The sequence below is a fragment of the Giraffa tippelskirchi genome, chromosome 1, assembly GCF_054371585.1.
Source record: "Giraffa tippelskirchi isolate mGirTip1 chromosome 1, T2T-mGirTip1v1.2.pri, whole genome shotgun sequence".
Taxonomy (NCBI): Eukaryota; Metazoa; Chordata; class Mammalia; order Artiodactyla; family Giraffidae; genus Giraffa; species Giraffa tippelskirchi.
Window position 1 is genome coordinate 135,985,097 of NC_137275.1, and position 23,278 is coordinate 136,008,374.

Genomic DNA, 23,278 nt, shown 5'->3' on the forward strand with positions numbered 1-23,278 from the left:
TTAAGAAAAGAATTTCCGTTAAACTTGTACTAGAAAGTAAAATGAATGGATTTGGATATTAAAGTGCCATTAGCACTTGACAACTGATAAAATCAACCTATTTATTAAACACCTTCTAAATCCAAGTACTAGTGAGCTAGATAACCCAGTCCCTGGATATATCACATGTCCCTAATATGCTATAGATTCAGTAGTCTGACCTCTGCTAGTCTTACCCAACAATCACTCAGCACTGCCTCCCTTTATAGACCACAGAGCTGTTGAAAGAATTTTAAGTAAGGTAATCAAATAATCAGAGTGCTATTCTTTCCTGTCTTCCTCCTCCTCTTCCCCTACTAGTATGTTTCCCACTACTCCATCATGATTTATTTTGCCCAGTTAAGGAGTGGCTGTCTGTACATCATTTCAAATATATGTGTGTGTGTATATGTATGTGTACACACACACACACATCCAAGAGCAGGCTAGACTGGAAGAATACTTGCAAAATCAGTTTGGAAGGATGGTAAATCATTCTGTTTCCACCAACTATAAAGTAAACCCAAACTGTTTTCCTCTCTGATCTCATCTCCTACTCCTGTAGTCTCTGCTTGCTGGTCTCTTCAGTAACTTCTCTCTGGAAAGCTGGCCAGCTTACTAGTTCTCTACAGCTCAAGCATATTTTTCATCTCAGAGCCTCTGCACTTACTGATCTGTCTGCTTGAAACATTGTTCTCCCATAAAGTTACATGGATGGCCCTTTAATTTAGTCAGGACTATTCAAATGTCACTTTTTTATGTAGTCAACTCCAAATATATTATATAAAATATCAAGTAAGATAATAACATATCCTGACCAGACTCTCTAGAATAGTTTACTCCTATCTATCTCTCTTTCCTTCCTTGGATTTACTTTGCACATTATTCATGGCACTTATAACTCAAACATTTGCCATAAGATTAAATGAGTCAATTAGTGCAAACTGCTTAGAGTGGCACTTGGCCTGCAGTAATTTCTATGTGTCTTTTGAATAAATAATCTACCACATTTTGCAGAGAGGAAATGGAGAGTCAGAAGTCCCAGTGCCATATACCTAGTTGGATGGGATCCTCAGTTTTCTGTTATGTTACCAAGGGCTCAGTGTGAATTGTGGTGGTTAACTGACCCTTTCCTCAGTCTCCTGTTGCCCAATGAACATTCTAAGTTTTAGTATGTTTTTTAACTGAGATAAACTGATAGGAATGTGATGTAGGGTATATTTCCAGCTTTACCAAATGAATCTAAATATCAAAGACCAAAGAGCCAAATTTAAGATCTAACATTAATTTTTTATGTGCCAAGAGGGAAGGTTTGCTGGAATTTCTACAACCACTAATAACCAAACTTAATAAGTGCTTTTCAGAATTTTCCATGAAAATATCCTCAATGCCAGAGCCGTGAACTTGCCCTACAGAGGTTTGAGCAACAAACTAAATGGACCATCTGCAATTGAGAGACTTAACTGAATGCTAATATTTTATCTCAAGAAGTTGTACAGTCAGTTTTTGCATTCAACTTTATCCTCTATCTATATGACTTTTTTTTACATAAGAAAAATTTAATTGCATTGAATTCATTATAACAGCTATTTTTTTTTTTCTGCAGCCTGGTTTACCATAACAATAAATTTGTATCAGAAATAGAGTGTGACATAATATGTGTCAATTTGTTTTTCTATATAAATAATACTCTGATTTACCTACCCCTGAACTGGAGCCATGTACCAGTTTTGTCCATTGACTTGGTATGAATCTTGCCATACTGATGTATGCAAAGGGGACCAGGCTTCCCACTCTGAGCAGCATGAACCTAAATATTGTTTCACTTCTATTATTGTAGAAGTGGCTTTACTTCTATGTCTTTGGCTTTTACTTCAATATCACAGTTGAAATGCCTTTGAAATATACTTTACAGAATATCCACATTCTTGGCAATGAACACCTATTCTTTTTTATAAACATCTAATATGTAGGCATTGAAAAAGAGAGAGAATGCCAATTTGAAGTAATATCACAATTAAGAAAATGAGATTTTCCAACACACCTCACCTTGAATTTCTTGAATAAAGTTGATTATTAATAAATTATTTACATAGTTTTCTTTTATCACCTTTATTTCTTGTAAGCACATAATTGACCAAGGTTAATTTGTGATTATTGAGCTTACTTTAGGGAATAGTATGAAGGGCTTTCATCTGTTGGCTTCAAGTGTGGACAGTTACTGGTTGTGATGATGGGTTGGGACTGACTTACCAGCAGGACCTTTATGAAGGACATGTTAATATTGTTTCCTGTGTCAATGATTCTATGTATTTTAATAAAATAAGGAAGTCTTTCTCTTCCCAAGTGCCAAGATAGGTAGTTGTTTGAGCTCTGATAATTTGATAAATGAGATAGCAATAGCCTTATGCCAAACAGGAGTTAAATACAAAAAGATAAGGTGAATTTAGTTCTTCTATCTTATAATGAAATTAATACATCCTCTACCTGTGTTCATTTTACTAAAGGAAATGACAAGGGATTTAGGCTGAGAATTCTATTGTTAATTCTGTTCTTTCTCTTAGCTGTTCTGTGCTCATTTGGAAAATAAAATGGATTATTTCCTTCACAGAGGATTTTCTTTCTTAATAAGAATCTATGTGTATTGTATTGGGTAATAAAAAAGAGCTCCAGGTACAGCTCAAGACTAATAATATATTTTTTTCTTTCTTAGTACCTCTACCTACCTCCATAAATCTTCAGAGAGTTTTAGAAAACAAAAGATATCAAGGGAGGAAAGATAATAACAGTTACTTTGTATCTCCCTACTTTCTTAACTAAAGAAACGTCTCTTTTCAAAAAAAGCTATGATTTAGGTAAGATTATATATTCTGTAGGAAGAAAGGAAGGAAATAATAAAATTAGGGAGGAAGTGATGGAGGGAGGCAGAAAGAGGTGGAGGAGAGAGAGGAAAACATTGGTGGGGGCAGTGGGGATTAAAGGGGAGGGTGGGCATTCTTCACTGTGATATGATTCTCTTTTGGTGGTGGAGGAATCAATTGCTATTTGATTTGTAAGCAAAACCACATTTCATATCCCTGACAGCATTCAGAATTAGAGAATATTGCAGTGAATTCCTCAAAGGGAAAATTCATCGATTCTGTGCAGAGTGAAACACTCCCAGAGATTTTTGGATTTATAAGGATGGCTTTGATACTCATCCATTGATTCTAGGGCTACTGGCTGGGTGCCCTCACTTTTGTGAATCAGCTGATAGACTTGCCTTGGTTCCCCCAAGCAGAGCATCTGGTACAAAGGGAATGTATTCAGGAGTTAATCCTAAGAATCATCGGTGGGGAGTGAGGCCAGGAATAAAAAGGAGCCAGTAAAGGATGTGACCTCAATCAACTTAGCCCTCCTGTAGTGTCAGTCAGTCGTGTCCGATTCTTTGTGACCCCATGGACTGCAGCCTGCCAGGTGCCTCTGTCCATGAGATTTTCCAGGCAAGAATACTGGAGTGGGTAGCCATTGCCTTCTCTAGGGGTTCCGGGCCCAGGGAATGAACCCACGCCTCCTTTGGTAAAGAAGGCTCAGATGGTAAAGAATCAAAGGCAGATTCTTTACCATCTGAGCCACTAGGGAAGCCCAGCTCTCCTGTAACTGGAGCCTAATTCGATGAGCTGAGCTCTGGCAGTCAGCATAGGAAGATTTTTTTTTCTCAGAGTTACCCACCTAAGGAGCAAAGAATATACATTTACCAACTCCTGTTAGTCGTTATCCTATGATTGCTTGAAAGAAGGGTATGTGTGAATTTTCTGGTATCTCTGGCCTTCCTGCTACACTAGGGCCCTGCAATCTCTATACAAAGCCATAGAGGGATGGAAGCTGCTGGAAGATGGAAGTCAGGCTGTTGTGTTCTACATGGTAAGGCTCTGTGTTAGCATCTGACAGTCGATCTTGCTTTGCATTCCACTCTATAGCTCTTCATTAACATCTGTCTTTTGTTACCGACCACCACCCACTCCTGTCCTCCTGATAAATGGTCTTGCCTTCTATTTCACTCTATTGATGTTAGTATGATCACCACATCTTCTACCTTAAGGATGGAATTTGAAGGTTTCATTGATTTAGCAGTCAGCAAAACATCAGGTTTGAGCCAGAAGAAGTAGGCTCCAGTCTTAGCTGTTCAGCTTCAGTTCCCATGTCTACGAAAAGAGAATGATGTCATTTGCAAGCTGAACTCCCAGGGTACTGTAAGGACATGATGAGCTAACAGAAAGTGTGCTCTACCAGATGCTAGTAAACATCAGTTTTCTTATCACATGTTCTAGGATGTGAGCTGTGTGAGTGCAGTGTTCATGTTTTGTTCACTATTGTGTTCCCAGTGCCTAGAAAAGTACATAGTAGATGGTGCAGTGCAGATATTAGAAATACTCATTTAAAGAAGGTAAACACTGGAGTAGATTGTCTTGAATTCAAATGTAAAGTCATCTACTTGCTGGCTGCTTGATTTCAGGCAAAGTTTTTATCCAAGAGACTTTTTTTTTCTGAAACTCACCATTCAGATAGCTTTCTCACGAGGTTGTCGTAATTAAGATTGGCCCTAATGATAGATTCTCCCTCAGTAAGGTTCACAATTTCACCCTTGGGGTGAGTATACCCTCCAGCTAGAGGTGGAAAAAAAAAAACCCATAACTTGTTAAACAACTCATTTAAATTCTAATAGTCAGATCCACATTTTATCATTGAAAACAGTTGCCAGTCATTCTATTGTGTTGATATTCTGCTCTGAAATAATAGAAAATAACTCATTATAGAATTTTGTATTTGATTCCTAAATTTACATTTTTGGAACAAAGCTTCAAATAATTAAAAATTTATTAGATTAGGCTTATCTGTAGCTACTTTTGAAATATTCTCAAATTAATATGCATCAAGTAACTCACCTAGTACCACACATACAGTAGAAACTTAGTGATAGTAATGAATAAGATTGTAAAAGCTGAGGTTTTTTTTTTTTATAGCCACATAATTCTGGATTCAACATAAGTTAAAATCTGCTTATTAAAATCCTTTTTCACCCTTAGATCTCCAGTACAATGCAATCCATCTGCCTATGGTAGGTACTTAGTGAATGTTGTTTAAATGAATTAGCTGTCTATTAGTACATTCAAAGATCATTTCTGAGCACAATCTTTTGCCAGGAAAGTGTCAGGCATCATTAAGAACATATCAACAATAGAAAAAGAAGAAAACATGATTCTTAATTTTGGAAAATTTCAAGTGCAGTGAGTGGTAGAGACATTAAATAAACACACCAGACACTCTCACATACGTACACAAATAAATAGAGAGTTATGAATTGTAATAAAAAGTATAAAGGAAAAAGTAAGGTGCAACAGGAGAGAAAAATAAGGCTGATAGAGTGGAGAAGGCCTTTCTGAGGAAATGATAACTCATAAATAATAGGATAACAGATATGATCCCCCGCTGCCCTAATCCTCATCGCCCAGGCAGAAATCCAGGATCTGGATTATTTTTTTTTAATCCAAGATAATAGCATCTATTTAAGCATAGATCTGATTTCTAGTGATTTAAAACTGGGTCTATGCAAAGAAGCATGAGAGAAATTTCTGAGGAGATGGAAACATCTTTTATCTTGATCAGCGTGGTAGTTATTATTTGAATTTCTAAATTTGTCACAGCTCATTGATTTTCACAGTCAAACTGTGTGAATTGTATTATACATACATTATACCAATATAAAGTTGATTTTAAAATAAAACTGGATTTAAGTTAATGGGTCAATAAGCAAATAAATGTAAGATGAATTAAAATTACTCTGACAATTACCCATATCTGTGTTTTAGTGGTTTTACATGTCTTAGAGTTGTGTATTGTTGGACCCGTACCTGCATATAGATTACTTTTCCGTCTGTAACAATAGTTCTTTTTGACTTGTCAAGTAATTCAAGCATCTTTTAAAATAATGCTGCTAAGATAGAAGAGCAAAGGAAAAAAGCTTTTTCACTGATGTGCTAGTCTGGATCATTTTTATACTTTAGCTACATTTGGTAGGTTTTTTATACTACGAGTGAATAATAGCAAGAGCATCAATGATAATGCCTTTTGTTTATAAAATTCTTAGCTCTGAAGAATTAAATTGCTTTGCATTTGTGTCTTCATTAAATCTTCTCTACCTGAGAGAATTCAAACATGCATATCCCCCTTTTACAGGTAACTGGGGCACAGGAAGATTTAGGAGATGGCAGATGTATGTATATATCAAGGTCTACCAGGCTATGATCATAAGCTCCTTTGTGAAGTTTTGTTTTGTTTTGTTTTTTTAATTTATATGGCATTCAAAGGAAAACTTTTTCTGTTCTGCTGTGCATATGTCAATATTTTAATAGCAGGAGACCAATGGAAGTTGTTCATGAACACCAAAGCTCGAAAAATCTGTTGTGCCATTTTTTACTCCATACTTGGTAGATTAATATATAAAGTGAATTAACGGCTGCTGCTGCTAAGTCGCTTCACTGGTGTCCAACTCTGTGCGACCCCATAGACGGCAGCCCACCAGGCTCCCCCGTCCCTGGGATTCTCCAGGTAAGAACACTGGAGTGGGTTGCCATTTCCTTCTCCAATGCATGAAACTGTAAAGTGAAAGTAAAGTCGCTCTGTCGTGTCTGACTTTTAGCGACCCCATGGACTGCAGCCTACCAGGCTCCTCCATCCGTGGGATTTTCCAGGCAAGGGTACTGGAGTGGGGTGCCATTGCCTTCTCTGAAAGTGAACTAACTAGATAATTATTTAATAATATACAGCTTCAGAATAAATACCTATTATGTATGGATATGAATTAAGATTTCATTGTAAAAATGTTCTTCCACTGTTATTTGCCAAACAACTTGAAACCTGTTTGTGCTGAAAAAGATAATTTAATTTTGTAATCACCTGCTGGATTTGAGGAGAAGACAATGGCAACCCACTCCAGTACTCTTGCCTGGAAAATCCCACAGACGGAGGATCCTGGTAGGCTGCAGTCCATGCAGTCTCCAAGAGTTGGACACAACTGAGCGACTTCACTTTCACTTTTCACTTTCATGCATTGGAGAAGGAAATGGCAACCCACTCCAGTGTTCTTGCCTGGAGAATCCCAGGGACGGCAGAGCTGGGTGGGCTGCTGTCTATGGGGTCACACAGAGTCGGACACGACTGGAGCGATTTAGCAGCAGCAGCTGCATTTGAACAATAGGGGTGTTATTTTCTCAGGATGTGTGGCAGGTGATAGAAGGTAAGGCAGAGCCTGTGGAAGAATACAGCTCAGGCATTTACTAACTTAAGCGATCTTGGGCCATCATGGAAAGCTATAATGGTTAAAATGTATGTAAAACACTAACATATTGTCTGGCAGATAGTAAACACTCAAAAAAATTGGTAGCTAATATTAGTCAAGTGGTTTATCAAGCTATAAAACCTGAGCTTGATTCTAATAAAAATAGATTGCTTGGTTACAAGAGATACAAATTTGTCCAGACCCCTAAAATATTTTGATTAACTGATCAAATTAACTCAGGGTCTTTTAGCACTGTTCTAAATCCTGACAAAGAGAGAGAGAAAGGGGAATATGAAATGTGGAACATGATGCCAGGGATAGATTAAGACTTTATTTTATCTCAACCTAGAAACATCTAGTGCCATCCATAGATAATTCAAAATAAAATTTTTATTCCACTGCACAATGAAATCTTAGATTTCTGTTGAATTTCAAACAGTTTATAGACGTTTCTAGCAAAGTTCTGAATGAATTGATCACAGGGTTGTTTTTTGTTTGTTTGTTGGAGTTGAGATGCTTGTTAACTAGATAGATGAATAGGCTCCTTGTTGGAGGATACATCATTGAGTGGAGTTGACTGTGAAATTTTCTAGGAGATGGATTAAAACTTTCGGGGTGCTGAGGTCTGGAAATCCTGAGTAAATGAAAATGATGCCTCTGTGCCATGGTTGGGTCATGCCCAGCAATCTGGTAACTTAAAGGGCTGTGCCCTTGCTTTCATGTAAGTTACTAATAGATTATCTACACTCCAGAGACTAGCAAGAATAATAGCCATCCTTGAAGCTTGACATTCAGTGTAGGAAAAAAATAATCCCCAAGAAATTTGATAACCATAAGCAGGTCCTCATGTGTGATTTGCAGCCTGAATTCATTCTTCTTGGGGGTTCCAAACAAGCCCTCAAACCTAATCTTTAGCTTCAAGTTGCTGAGCTTGATAAAGCTTTTATGTGAGTGGAAGGAAAGAAATGCAATTATATCTGGGTGAATCCACATTTGTCTCAGGCATCAAAAACTACTACATCAACGAATTACTCAAGGAATGTGAGATTAGAGTAAAAAAAAAATCACAAAACACACAAGAAATACCTTGAATAGGCATTTACCAATGAGAAGTCGTGTATCATCAACCTCATTAGTAGCCAAAAAATATACATTAAAATCAAGAGTAAGATACAAGATCGGCAAACACTAAAAGGCATGGAACAAACAGAAGATTTAAAAGTCCATGGTTCAAGTTAACAGATTTAGAAAACAGTCTGGCATATCATAGTAAATGTGAACACAGGCATTCTTATTGTTTGGCAACTCTACTCCTGTCTATAAACCTAAGGGAAACTCTTCTTTATGTGTCTCAGGACTCTCAAGCCTGATATTCATGCATGAATGTTAAAAGTGGCAATGTTTTTAACAGCAAAATGCTGGGAAAATCCCAAATGCCCCTCAACAGCAGGCAGAGGGGGAAATGTGGTATATTCATATAATATAATACTCTCCAGCAATAAGAGTGAATAAAATAAGCTGCACAACATGAATCAATCTTAGGGACATAATCCTGAAGAGGAAAAAAAAATCAAGCCTAGTTTCATAAACTTGAAAACCAGGATACTATGTTTAGCGATATTAACCAGTGTGGTAAACTGTGAAGAAGAGTGAAGGAATAGCAAAACATAAACTTGGTGTCTGCATTTACCTTTGGGGTCAGGAAGGACAGTAACTGGTATCAGTGATGGACACGTGAGAGCCTTCAAGGTCAAGGATGTGTCCTATTGCTTATACTGGATGGTAGGTACACAGTCCTTATTAAATTATAAATCTTTATTTCTAACACAGTGTTTATAAACATTATTTTTAATTAATTTTATTGGGGTATAATTGCTTTACCATGTTATATTAGTTTCTGCTCTACAGCAAAGTGAATCAGTTATAGATAGTTAGATACCCTCTTTTTTTTAAATTTCCTTCCCATTTAGGTCACCATAGATCATTGAGTAGGATTCCCTGAGCTATAAAGTAGGTTCTCATTAGTTATCTATTTTGTACATATCAATAGCGTATATATATCAATCTCAACCTCCCAATTCAACTCACTCCCCATTTCCCCCTTGGTGTCCATATGTTTGTCCTCTACATCTATGTCTCTATGTTTTACAAATAAGAATGTCTATACCATTTTTCCCGATTCCATGTATTTGTGTTAATATATGATATTTATTACTATATATTTAATACATTTTTTTTTAAATTTTAAACTCTGTAGAGAACCTACAGTTCATTCATCTATTGATGGGCATCCAGATTGCTTGAGTGAAAACTGGATTACATGTGTCTTTTTCAGTTTTGGTTTCCTCAGGGTATATGCCTAGTAGTGGGATTGCTGGGGTCACATGGTGGTTTTATTCCTAGTTTTTTAAGGAATGTCCATACCATCTTCCATAATGGCTGAATCAGTTTGCATTCCCACCAGCAGTGCAAGAGCGTTCCCTTTTCTCCACACCCTCTCCAGCATTTATTGTTTGTGGACTTTTTGATGATGGCCAGTCTGATCAGTGTGGGGTGATATCTCATGGCTGTTTTGATTTGCATTTCTTTAATAATGAGTGATGTTGAGCATCTTTTCATGTGTTTATTAGCCATCTGTATGTCTTCTTTGGAGAAATGTCTGTTTAGGTCTTTTCCCCACTTTTTGGTTGAGTTGTTTGTTTTTCTGGTATTGGTTGTATGAGCTGCTTGTACATTTTGGAAATTAATCCTTTGTCAGTTGTTTCATTTGCTATTATACAGAGTGAAGTGAGTCAGAAAGAGAAAAACAAATATCATATACTAATGCATATATATGGAATCTAAAAAGATGGCACTGATGAAATTATTTGCAGGGCAGCAATGGAGACACAGACACAGAGAACAGACTTATGGACACGGTGGGTGGGGAGGAAGGAGAGGGTAGGATGTATGGAGACAGTAACATGGAAACTTAATTACCATGTGTAAATTAGATAGCCAATGAGGGATGTGCTGTATGAATCAGGGAACTCAAACTGGAGCTCTGTAACAATCTAGAGGGGTGAGATGGGGAGGGAGGTGAGAGGGAGATTCAAGAGGGATGGGGCATATGTGTAGCTAGGGCTGATTCATGCTGATGCTTGACATAAACCAACACAATATTGTAAAGTAATCGTCCTTCAATTAAAAATAAATAAATTAAAAAAAGAAAAAAAAAGAGTCCCCAAAGAGCTCCTTCACCCCTTCTATCATGTGAGGACACAGTGGGACAACCACCATCTTTGAAACAGGAAGAGGGCCTCACCAGACATCGCAGCTACCAGTGACATGATCTTGGGCTTCCCAGCCTTCTAAAATGTGAGATATTAATTCTGGTTGTTCAAGTCATCCCATCTACGGTATTTTTGTATTAGTAGCTTAAACACCAAGACACGTGCTTCTTTCTTTCTTTATTTTTTATCTTTGTACCCAAGCACTTTCCTCTTTCTTTATCACATAATTCAAGAAATGTTAAGGAGGTCTCATACCATAGGTCTACTTAATACTCATGTTTACCTTGCAATGCCAATGTCTTTAATAACATATTTGAGGAAAAAGCAGTGTTAGTGTCTTATACAGACTTCCATGATAGCTGTGATGTGGTGGAAATGATCTAAGCCACCTCCTGTTTGTCAAGTTATGAGAAATAGTATATGACAGTAAAGTCAATTCTAAGATTTTGTGTCTGTCATTATGCTGGCTTGTAAGTCAATGATGCCCACAGGAGCTGTCAAAATGTTTACAACTATCTATTCCTTTACTCAGTGGCCTTGGGTATCAGTGTTTTGAGTATTTAGCTTCTCTGCTTGCTGTGGTCTCCCTTTGTTCAATTTTCTCCATCACCATTGGTTTATTGACTGTTCCCACTACTCCGTTTTCACTGGCTGGTCTGTAGGAGTCCTCCACTCACTTGTGATTTTCCAAAGCATCTATTTTGTAAGATAAGAAATCAGCTTTACTTATTAAAACTGACTATAAAATAGTAGTAAGTAGATTCAGAGTAAGAATTAGGTGACCAGGGAAAAGTAAAACCCAGATATATCCCATGTTTCTATTCTACAAACACTTAATGGCTCTTTTTAAATGGCCAAGAATATCGAATATAAAATGACTACTGGAATGTAGACAACTTTTATGTTTACTGTTTGGCAGAAACCAACACAATAGTGTAAAGCAATTATCCTTCAATTAAAAATAAAATTTTTAAGAAAAGTAAATATATATATATATATATATATATATATATATATATATATTCTTGTGTTTCAATAGAGGACAACCTCCCAGAGTTATTGTAGACGGGCTTCTCTGTATACTCTTGGACCCTGGTGCCTAACTTAGTGCATCACATAGTAATAGGAGTAAATATTAACTGAATAAAGGAAGAATGAATAGAAGAAACAAAAATCAGAGCAACATCAGATTTTTCATATGCAACATTTAATGCCAGAAAACAGTGGAGTGTATTTAAAGTATTAAAAGCACAGAAGACCTAATATTTCATAGCCAGCTGTTATTTAAATGAGAAGATGATATTCTCTATCATACAAAACCTCTGAAACTTTGCTAAAGACACATGCCAGGAACAGTTTGCATAAATATTTAAATAAGAAAGTAGATAAATCTTAGGTGATGTTTATATGGTATTTTAAAAGTTTTTATTCTTTGTTAAAAATTATAGTTTTAAAACTTGCTAAGAGAAAAGAACAAGAATAAACATCTGCAAGCTGAGACAAAATTAAAATTCTGGTAATGAAAATACCATAATAACACTAAAATTAAAATTAAAATTAAAATTTCCAGAATGATAATATCAGACATATTTGGGGAGTAGAGGTCAGTGAATGTTATATGTACTGAAATATTTGTTTATAAAATAATGGGAAAAATAAATGGAGACGATAATTATTTTTTAAAGTATAGAAAAGATTAAGTTGAAATGATATGTGGCAGCAGGTTCAAATATATCAATAACTATCATAAAAATTTAACTGAAAAAAAACAAGATAAAATGATTAAATGCAACATGTTTTAAGTTAAAAACATCATAAACATACACATATATAAACACCTTTTCAAATAAATAATTATAGATGCAATCAAACTGTAAAATAGGAAAGAAAGATAATAATAAATGTGAACTTCAAAATGCTGATTGCCTGAAGAGATGGGTTCATATGTTTGGGGTTTAGGAAGAGCATAAAGTCAATTTTCTAGTTTTTGTGTTGACAGGAGGTTTGCTTATTACATTATTAAAAATGACTAATTATTAATACCTAAATATAGCTTTTGAATTATCTAACTACTATTTGCAGTAGAAATCAGTAGTTCAGTACTCTTTCAGTTCAGTTCAGTCACTCAGTCGTGTCCGACTCTTTGTGACCCCATGGACTGCAGCATGCCAGGCTTCCCTGTCCATCACCAACTTCCAGAGCTTACTCAAACTCATGTCCATTACTACTAATTTAATATTTGTAAATTTCCTCATGTCATATTGTATAATGTTTTGGTGAATATGAAATATATGAGAAGGATTTCATAGATGCAGTCCTGCTCTCAAGACTTATAAAATTTTCTGCATTAGCATAAGATCATAGAATTTTCTACCCCAAATTCTTCTCCCATGAGAATTCTAGGTAAACCTAAACACCGCAGGTGAGGTGAAAGAAAATGTTTATACAAAACAGATGTATTTTCCAATTCAGAGCATCCTTATATTAAAGTCCCTGTTTAATTAATTTCACACAATATTATCTGGTTGACTTACTCCCTCTCTCTAAACACCTCTGGGAATATCTGAGCTATTGTACAGATGCTCTTACAGAGAATTACATTGCTAAGTGTCATTAGCATAAATCAAGATTCAACATTAATTTAATGGCTGGGGCTTAGAGCTGACAACCCCCTTTTACTCCCTCAAATCCCAATTCCTGTCTATGTTAATGGCTTCACTCACTGGGAGATTCTCAGTAGGGACTGCCTCCTTCCAAGTGACGACCCCTGAGGAGCTTGTCTTCCCACTGTCTGGAAGCCACAGGTCTTCCCACCAGTTTCTACTGTTTTGAATATGTTGTCCTTTACTGAAAACTTTCTTCCAAAGAGTCCACATACTTCCTTTCCTAATAAGCCTTTCCCACACTCTACGGTCATTTTTGGGATATTAAGGAAGGGAAGAAAAAGCATTCCAGGTAGAAAAGGGGCTATACAGAAAGATAAGAAGAAGCCCAGAAATCTCTGCTCTTACGCACAGAAAAGACTGAAGGCCTATAGTACTTCAGCTTAAAGGCTGAGTACTTCCTGTAAGATGCACAGAGGCCACCCCATCAATGGCCTGAAGTGCACACTTGAATGAATAGTCATCATCTCACATGGCAGGTGTGTGTGAAAGTGTTAGTCGCTCAGTCATGTCTGACTCTTTGCGACCCCATGGACTGCAGCCCGCCAGGCTCCTCTGTCCATGGAATTCTCCAGGCAAGAATACTGAAGTTGGTAGCCATTTCCTCCTTCAGGGGATCTTCCCATCCCAGAGACTGAACCTTAGTCTCCCACACTGCAGGCAGATTCTCTACTGTCTTAGCCACCAGGCAGGTGCAAATTAAGATTTTTAACCAGGAGACTTGGTTCTAGACTGGGCTTGAGGAAGGGTAGAAAACCCTACCTCTACAACTATGACGTTTTACCATAGGATTCCTTTTTTTTTTTTTGTCTTTCTTCTAATTGTTATGCATAGTATAAATCTCCACAAACCTTGTTTGGGGAAAAAAGTATGAAAGAAACCATGATAGTATTTATTTGGTGATTCCAAAGTATCAAACACATTAATTGCTGTTTCTCTTTTAATCCTTACTGGAGTCCAGTGAGATAGATGCTCTTTTATTACCACTTCCATTTTACAGATCAAGAACACAAGCATAGGAACTAAGTAACTTGTCGAAGAGCACACAGCAAATTAAAGAGCATGAAGAGGCTGTCTCAAAGCAGAGCGAGTGTTATCAGCCACTACGCTTTAGTGCTTTCCATTGAAATGTGCAGGGTGGCTTGCAGAACTTAATCATATATTCCTATATGAGGTTTTCAGCCATTGAGGAGCCAGAGATCGCACATGAATGAGCCCTCTGAGATTCAGGGCTTTGCTCTGAATACTGCTGATGTACAGCAAAGGAAATAGTAAATGTGTTTACTTGGCTTTCAACTAACTCTCTCTATGGATACTATTTCTGTCCTTAATATAAATGAACACCTATTAATGGTCTACAATGTGTTCTAAGTAGTTAGCTAAACTCATTTAATATATAATTTATTGATGTGATTGTTTTACAGAGACATATATAAAGAGTTTTTCATGTGAATCATTTCATGTGAGAATATCTGGATTCTGGACATTTGAGATGTTCTAATAATTCTTTTATATTTTGAATGACACAGATGATAAATACAATTAACTGATAGTTTAATACTTCAGTAATATTATTAAAGAAGAAAAGGAGCTAATACTTAGTTTATGTCTAATAAATGCTGGGCACTATCTGTATGTGCTATGCTTAGTCACTCAGTAGTGTCCAGCTCTTGCTACTCCATGAACTGCAGCCCACCAGGCTCCCCTGTCCTAGCGGCTTCTCCAGGCAACAATACTGGAGTAGGTTGCCATCCTCTTCTCTAGGAGATCTTCCCAACCCAGGGATCAAACCAAGGTCTCTCTCAGTGGAGGTGGATTCTTTACTGATTGAGCCACCAGGGAAGCCCACTATCTGTATAGCATCTCACTTTCTCAAAACAAATCTTGAGGTAGGTAAATCACTCAGTGCTGTCCAACTCTTTGCGACCCCATGGATTGCAACACACCAGACTTCCTTGTTTTTCACCATCTCCCAAAGTTTGCTCAAACTCATGTCCATTGAATTGGTGATGCCATCCAACCATCTCATCCTCTGTTGTCCCCTTCTTCTCCTGCCTTCAATCTTTCCCAGCATCAGGGTCTTTTCCAATGAGTCAGCTCTTTGCATTAGGTAGCCAAAGTATTGGAGCTTCAGCTTCAGCATCAGTCCTTCCAGTGAATATTCACGACTAATTTTCTTAAGGATTGACTGATTTGATCTCCATGCTATACAAGGGACTCTCAAGAGTCTTCTCCAACACCACAGTTTGAAAGCATCAATTCTTTAGTTCTCAGCCTTCTTTAAGGTCCAACTCTCACATCCTTATGTGACTAAAAAAAAAAAAACACAACATAGCTTTGACTATACTGACCTTTGTTGGCAAAGTGATGTCTCTGCTTTTTAATATGCTGTCTTGGTTTGTCATAGCTTTTCTTCCAAGGGACAAGCATCTTTTAATTATTTCCATTTTATATATAAGGAAACTGAGGTTCAGAGAAGTTATGGAACTTTCCCAGTCTTTCCCTGTAAATATGTAGTGATGCTGGGATCCAACCTAGGTGTGTCTGACCCCAAAGATTCTGCTGTTTTTACTGTGACCTACTCAACACATGATCACTATGTGCATTAAAAGTATGTAGACATTTTTGTATATGTAAACAGGAAAAAAAAAAAACACTTAAGATACAAAATTTGAATGATGGTCTGAATCTGTTGATCCACAAGGCAACATTCTAATGATGTGGTCAATAGTCTTCCCCAAACTGGTAACTGTGGGCTTCTTCTCAGCACAATAGGATGGTTAGGTTAGATATGCAATAACAGTGGCCATCCAGATGATTTCCTCAGTTATCAGTACATGGTCAACTTTCTCTAAGCTAAACACTTTCATCAGACACAATTGAGTGGACTCTGGGCGGAAGGTAAAGATTTTCTTTCAAGGTCATGGTTATAGTCTAAGACTAATGAGGACCTTAAAGTAGCTGACCTTCTTTGAAAAGATCATTGCCTTTTTTTTCCTCCTTGATGATACCCATTTAGACCTTAAGTATGGTCTTGTGTATTCAATATATATGTCAAGTCCAAATTGGAAAGGGCACATGTGATTTCCATACGAACACAGTTATACTTATTCGCCAAGAAGTGTCTATATTTCCTGAGATTTGCTACCTATATGCAGAGCTACACCCAGCTCCACATTGCATATCATATCAACAACCTCAAACTCACCAACCAGTGGGGCCTGGAATTATTCTCGCTGCCCTTGGCGCACAAATATCCAGAGACACATATTTTCCCTATTTCTATTGTGTTAATTAAAACTCTACAGTCAAATTTCTAGCTTTTCTTTTTTTGGCTTGGAGTTTTTGGGTTTTAGGGGACTGTTTTATTTGTTTGTTTGCTCTGCGTTTTGTTTTCAGACTTGATGCAATCCACTTCTCAGTTGTTCATTAACTAGGGCCCTGGAAAAGATGATGGCTTCCTCTCTGAAAGTCCAAACATATTCTATATAGTCATCATCACTGTCAGGGATCCTGTTCTGAACAGCATTACTTTCTACCCATCATGCTGGACTTTCTTGGATATTGACTCAAAGCACAGTAGAGTTTACCAAGTTCCTTTGGGCCATGGACAGAGGACTTTTCTGGCTCTGGGAAAGAAATAATATACGTCCAGGTGCAGAACCCTAGTCACACCCAGCTCCTGCTCTTTTTTTTTCTAGTGAGCCTGAGTTGCTGTGGACCCAACATGCTCCATTCATGTGAAATACACATGCATTCCTGCTTCCTTCTTCCCATCCAGTTTTTAGTATTTTGTGCTTATTTTAAGCCTGTACTGCAACTGTTCTATATTTCATCTCCAATCCATCCTACATATCTATGTCAAATTGATCTTCCCAGAATTTCACTTTGTTTATAGTACTCCTTTTCAAAAAGACTTCATTCATAGCATCCTGTTGTCTGAAATAAGCTGAAAAATTGTCAAGCCTGTAAAAAATATCTTTCACATACAGTGTTTTGGTCTATCCAGACATATGTCCTCTGTACTCACTCTACCCCATATACCAGATATAATTTTACTGGTCTTTATTCTCTGATCATTTACCTTGACTCTTCCCCGTAACTAAAGGAACCCCAAGCCCCCTATTTCTTCATCTGTTTTCATTTACCTGCTTTTCAAGACCTTTTCCTCCATGACAATTCCCCTTTTAAAGAATTTCACAGTTGAAAGAAACCTTTGAAGGCACTGAGTTCAATAATACGTTTTGTGATTTGCTCCTCTCCAAAATATGCTTTGTTAATAGTCACACAATTTATGTCTGGTGGCAGGGAGATTGGTATCAGGGCTAAAACTGTGTCTTACCTGTGTATTGTCAGTGTCTGATACATTTTAGAAACAGTATATTTTCTTGAAATATGTTTGCTAAATGAACGAATAAATGAATGAGTGACTCTTTCTTGAGGCAGGTGCCAGCAAACATTTCCTGTGTGTGGTCACGTAGTAAATGTACTTGGCTTTGTGGGGTATATGATCCCTGTCACAACTCCTCACATCTCCTACTGTAGCAGTAAAGCAGACAAAAACAATGTGTAAATAAAGAGCATAAAACTGGTGGCCAGATTTGGCAGTCTGTAATTCACCAACTTTTGTCTTAGGGCACAAACCATCTCGAAACAGTTTTTAGTATTCTTCCTTAGTTACTTCAAATATCTCTAGGTAAAATTTTATAATGTTTTCTCTGATATTCCGAAACAGCTCACATGCTTCCTGAGCTCACGTTCAATTCTTTCAGTGATTTCTTATATTAATGTTATTTTGATTTTCTTTATTAACTTAGCCTTCCTCCTATATTGTGTCCCATTTGTTTGTGGATTTGTCAAAATTTGGTCTCCAAAACAAAAAGCAGTACTCCATATTGATATGACTACTGAAAAGCAATTCGAGCTCATTCCCTACCTCACTCTATATGGAACAGATGTAATAATAAAACTTGCCATGGCATTAGTGGGGGAGAACTTATACTGTAGCTAGCTCAGAACTCTCATACTGCAGCTCTATACTCTTATCTAAACTATGGGTTCTTCACCTCTCAGATCCCATGCCTGATGATCTGAGGTGTAGTAATAATAGAAATAAAGTGCACAATAAATGTAATGCACTTGAATCATTCCAAAACCATCCCCACCTCTCTGGTCCGTGGAAAAATTGTCTTCCATGAAATTGTCCCCTGTGGCCAAAAAGGTTGGAGACTTCTGAATTCTAAACCATTCTATATTATGTAGTGTTTTGGGGTAGAGAGGAATGGAGACCGAATACAGAGTCTCATATTTTTACTATATGGTTTCCTTATTTTATTTTAAAAGAGTGATATGAAGGACTAGTTTATAAATAATATCTATAATCTCACTTAGGTTGTGTCAAACTGTTTGCAACCCTATGGACCATAGCCTTCCAGGCTCCTCTGTCTATGGGATTCTCCAGGCAAGAATACTAGAATGGGTTGCCATTCCCTCCTCCAGGGGATCTTCCCGACCCAGGGATTGAACCCATGTCTCTTAGTCTTCGCATTGGCAGGCAGGTTCTTTACCACTAGATAATGATTCTCACCAAATGCATTGTGCTATCTTTATTTCATCACTCAGTCACTTGTGATCTTTGTCCCATCCAGTTCTCTCCCTTTTATTTTACCTTCCCACATACGTATTCAGTTACTCACGCCAAGATATTTATCAAGTATTTACCATGTGCTGGTTACAATGCCAGGCACCAGCGACTGGTAGGCTCTTTCTCAATGTATAACAACTATTTTCTGCCTCACTGTGGCAAGTTTCTTTCTTGTCTCAGTTTATCGGATTTTGTCTTGTGTTTATTTATCATGCCAGGCCCTTAGTGCAGTGTTGCCATGGAGCCACATGAGTAGACCAAGAATACCATGTATGTTTAAATAGAAGAGTACAATAATGTCACCCAGAGCTAAGAGTGGGCAAATGAAAAGAATTAGTGATCTGGAATTTCGTTAGGAACAGTTTAAAGCAATATAATTCCAGACAAGAGATTACAGAAAGATGATGACTGGTGGGTTGAACTGTTCGCTGGTTATAAAATCCTAACTGAAGTCTCTCAAAATTGCACAGAATTAGGTAACAGAATTCTGTGTTCTGATTGTAAAGCCTGCCTGAAGTAATATTTTACTGGACCATAAATTGTTCTGACTACATTTCATGCCTGATAAAATCCTTACATTTATGGTAGAAAATTTAAGCCTTTGTTCTGTAACTAATCTTTTAAGTTTTCCAAAACAAAGCAGTTTTGGATTTTTTTTTCCCTAGAAAATGGCATGACTGAAAGAATACTGTTCTTCAAAAATAGACTTGCATATAATTAGAAATTTTTCTCACATTATCTTTGAAATTAGTCTTGAATTATATTGTGTAGGTTTTCTAGGCAAGAGTACTGGAATGTGTTGCCATTTCCTACTCCAGGGGGTCTTCCTGACCCAGGGATCGAACCTGGGTCTCCTGAATTGCAGGCAGATGTGCCATCTGAGCCACCAGGGAATCCCTATATATACACAGATACATACATATATGTGCATATATATTTTAATATAATGTTATAAATTCATAAATGTAGATATGTAGATAGAGATTTCTGTATCTATTAATTTATGTCAGTCTGGAATTTAAGAGACATAAATAGATTAGATTAACACTCCTACAGCAGTATAATTGTAGTCATTGGGTAACACTGAAGAATGCTTTCTAATTTACAGGTTTAAACATATCATTATCAACTGTGTTTACTGCCTAGACAAAAATATGTTGAAAATTAGATTAAACTCTTCTCTATGGTCGATGGGAAGATCAAATGAATAGGATACGGACTTTAGATCCAGTCATATCTGTGTTCAGTTCTCAGTTCCATGTATTCTGAGTTTGTATTCTTGCTTTAGGTCAAGTTTTCCAGAGAAATGAACTCTGAGATGGAGGTTTTGATGCAGGAAGTTTGTTGAAGAGTGTATTTGTGTTTAATTATAGGTGTCCCAGGAGGCGAAAGGGGGCCCTGGTCTTTTTACCCATATGAGTGAAAGAAAGTAAAAGCATTGGTCTATCAGTCAAAGCACTTAGCTGGTCACTTTGCTACCCCATGGACGGTATCCCACCAGGCTCTTCTGTCCATGGAATTATCCAGGCAAGAATACTGACGTGAGCTGCCATTCCCTTCTCCAGGGGATCTTCCTGACCCAGGAATCAAACCTGGGTCTCTTGCATTGCAGGCAGATTCTTTACCATGTGAGCCATCAGGGAAGCCCTTGTATCTGTATAAGGATCAGTCTTAGGAGTGAGCTGCCTGTGGGAAGGTGAATGATCTTGGGAAAAGCACTTCCCTTTGGTGGTATGAGGAAAATCTCTAGGGAAAGAATCACTGTGAGCCACCAGGAACCAGTATTTCTGGCAGCTGGGGGATGAGTGCCTTGTCCTGTGGGAGATCTGGGTTCGGTCCTGCAGCATCTACCATGTCCGTTCCTGTGACTCTTGGCTCTTCATGTTCCATGTGTTACATTTACTGCATCTTGGAACAGCTCCTTCAGCATTCTAGGAAGTCTCCTTTCCTGGCAAAGCCTCTAAGAGGACGGTTAGAACTCCAGCCCCTGGCAGTGCAGCTAGTTTCAAGGACATAGCTGATAACTACTCTCCCTTTATTCTTTTCTCTCTTCTACTAACTATTCTAGAATATCCTTAACCAGCACTTCTATTGATCCATATGGCTTACCTTGGGGGTGGAACAGGCCATTACTGAGGGGTCTGAACCCCTGCTCCAGTCCCTTCTTAGGCCATGGCTGCTGCACTTGTCCATTTATTATTAAAAACAAGGAAATACCAAGAAATTCCCAACCTGAATACTGCAAATTCTTCCCTGCCCTTGTTATCTGACAGTAGCCCCTCCTCCTGATGATGATCACTTATCCCTAATAGTATGACTCCCCTCTTTGTGCCAGTCTCCCAGGACAGGGACCCAAAGTAATTGGATATAAGGTAAGTCCTAAAGTTCAGTGAGACTCCTACTGTGTCCTCTCATGAAGCATGTGTATGTGCTTAGTCACGCAGTCATGTCCAACTCTTGCAACCCCATAAGCTGTAGCCCGCCAGGCTTCTCTGTCCATTGCATACTCCAGGCAAGAATACTAGAATGAGTGGTCATTTCCTTCTCCAGGGGACCTTCCCAACCCAGGAAACAAACCCAGGTCTCCTGCATTGCAGGCAGACCATTTACTGACTGAGCTATGAGGAAAGCCCCTCATGAAGCACACTCCCTCTGAAAACCAGGATCTCTAGATGCAGAGAGTCTAAATTTGTGGGTTAGAAAGCACAGATTCCCCATTTAGGCCACTGGGAGTGATATCAGTTTTGACTACTTCTACTTCCTCCCCTTGTTTCCTGTACCCATGTAATCTGTCTATTGGAGTGTGTGCATGCATGCGTGCTCAGTCATGTCCAACTTTTTTGGAATCTGTGACTATAGCCTGCTAGGTTCCTCTGTCCATGAAAATTTCCAGACAAGAATACTGGAGTGGTTGCCACTCCCCATTCTGGGGCATCTCCCTGATGCAGGGATTGGTCTTTTGCATCTCCCACATTGGCAGGCAGATTCTTTACCACTGCATCATCTGGGAAGCCCTGTCTATTGGAGATGAAGTACCAAAGAATGATCATGGGTTTAGTGTGTTTCCCACATCCTTTACATGGCACCCATCACCACAGGACATCATTTCCAAGCTGGTGCTACAGCTGCCCCTCCAAAAGGCTATTCCATATGTCTATCAGGCCAGCAGTTTCTAGCTCATGCAGTATGTATCAAGATGAGCGGATCCCATGATTATATATACACTGCTGACTTCCAGTGTATTTCCATTGGTCAGAGGTAATATTATGCCATGTCGTGTACTGATGAATCAGGTACTCTATAGGCCCTCGGATAATGATGAATAAGACTCTGCTGGCTGATAAGCAAACCCTTATTTAGAACTGGCTTTAGTTCAGGTCAAAATGAATCACTGTTCTTAAAGTGGCAGGAGTCCAATGTCATAATCAGCTTTCTATCACGTGGCTGGTTGGTCTCCCTATGGATAGTGCTGAAATTGAAGTTCAGCACGGATCCCTGTTGCTGCCAAGGTGGGCAGCTCATCAACCTTTATGAGGCCATGGGGAAACAGAAATATATATTGTGTGGCCTGAATCAAATAGATAGCCTCCACCAAGAGAACAAAAGGGAAAGTTATTCTAAGGCCTAAAAAAGAAATGTAAGAGGAGAATGGAACTTCTTGGGCAAGGATCAGAAACAGGAATCAGAAGCTAAGAGCAGGGCCAAGACTGGATCCCAGAATTGTTCAAGCTGCATAAGATGGTGGTAAGCCAGTGGCTAGAATGTGGTCTACTAGAATCTCACTAATTTATGTACTTATTATTCTTTCTTTTTTAATTTCCTGTTTTGTTTGCCCTTAATTTCTTTGATATCATTTCATTACTTTTTGGTGGACTAGTTGATTTTCCAAGTTAAAAGAACAGAGGCCAACTTGGAAAATTTGGGTAAATTAATCACTTCAGGTGTGATTCATTTTCCTTATTAATAAAATCGCAGTGAAAATATTCGCCTGGAGAGTTATGGGATATAAAAGCATATCTGCAAAGTACTGTGCATGGTAGGTCCTCAATCACTTCTTGTTAATTTTGAAAAAGTCTTAAACAACTACTGCTGAATTCCTAAGGAAGAAATGATAGGCCTCCCCTCTTTGTTTGGGGCACTGGTTGTAGAGATCTGGCAAAGTAGAAATAAATCAGAGAAATCAGATGAGTTAGTAGAGATCCACTTCCCATGTTCCTAGAAGCTCACGTAATCAGATTCAGTGACTGGCCATGAATTTTGTTTATTTTTTGAAATAGTATAATTTTTGTGTTAACTTTGGGATGTTCTTGATTTACTAGCTCTGTGATGTTAGGTGAATTCCTCAATACTTCTGGACCCTAGA

At 37.9% G+C, this 23,278-nt stretch overlaps 1 protein-coding gene across 4 annotated transcripts in view; it reads left to right on the plus strand.

The window, feature by feature from the left end:
* Nucleotides 1–23,278, plus strand: part of LINGO2 (leucine rich repeat and Ig domain containing 2) — a 1,356,204-nt gene that overhangs the window by 900,549 nt on the left and 432,377 nt on the right. The gene's annotated exons all lie outside the window — the stretch shown is intronic.